The following is a 464-nucleotide window of genomic DNA, read 5'->3' as shown; positions in this document are numbered from 1 at the left end:
GAGGTTGGTCCAGGATCCAGCAGTGTTTCATTCTGCTGTGCATAAGGTCACTATAGGTCAGTACCGACTCGATGACACCTAACAACAACAACACTTCCTCAATAAACCCCATAGTTTTATTATCTATTATTTATATGTGGCCATTGTAACAGATTATCAAACCCAACAGAAAAGTAAGTAAGCCAAATGTGGTAGGAATCATTGGTGTTTTGAATGGGATAAATAAGGTCACAGGGAGGAGTCATATCTGACCTCTGCCTCATAGAAATTGACCTTGAGCTGATTTTGAGTTAAATTCTTCTTCCGCCTTGTGAATTCAAAGGAAATTAATCATGACCTTCTTGCTGTTTTTACAAGGGGTTTAAACATTGGGCTACTAACTGAAAGATCAGCAGTTTGAACCTGCAAACTGTTCCAACAGAGACAGACAAGGCTGTCTGCTCCCACAAGGATTTAAAGTCATA

The sequence above is a fragment of the Chrysochloris asiatica genome, unplaced genomic scaffold (genome assembly GCF_000296735.1).
Source record: "Chrysochloris asiatica unplaced genomic scaffold, ChrAsi1.0 scaffold00153, whole genome shotgun sequence".
Lineage (NCBI taxonomy): Eukaryota > Metazoa > Chordata > Mammalia > Afrosoricida > Chrysochloridae > Chrysochloris > Chrysochloris asiatica.
Note: the sequence above shows the minus strand (reverse complement) of the source record.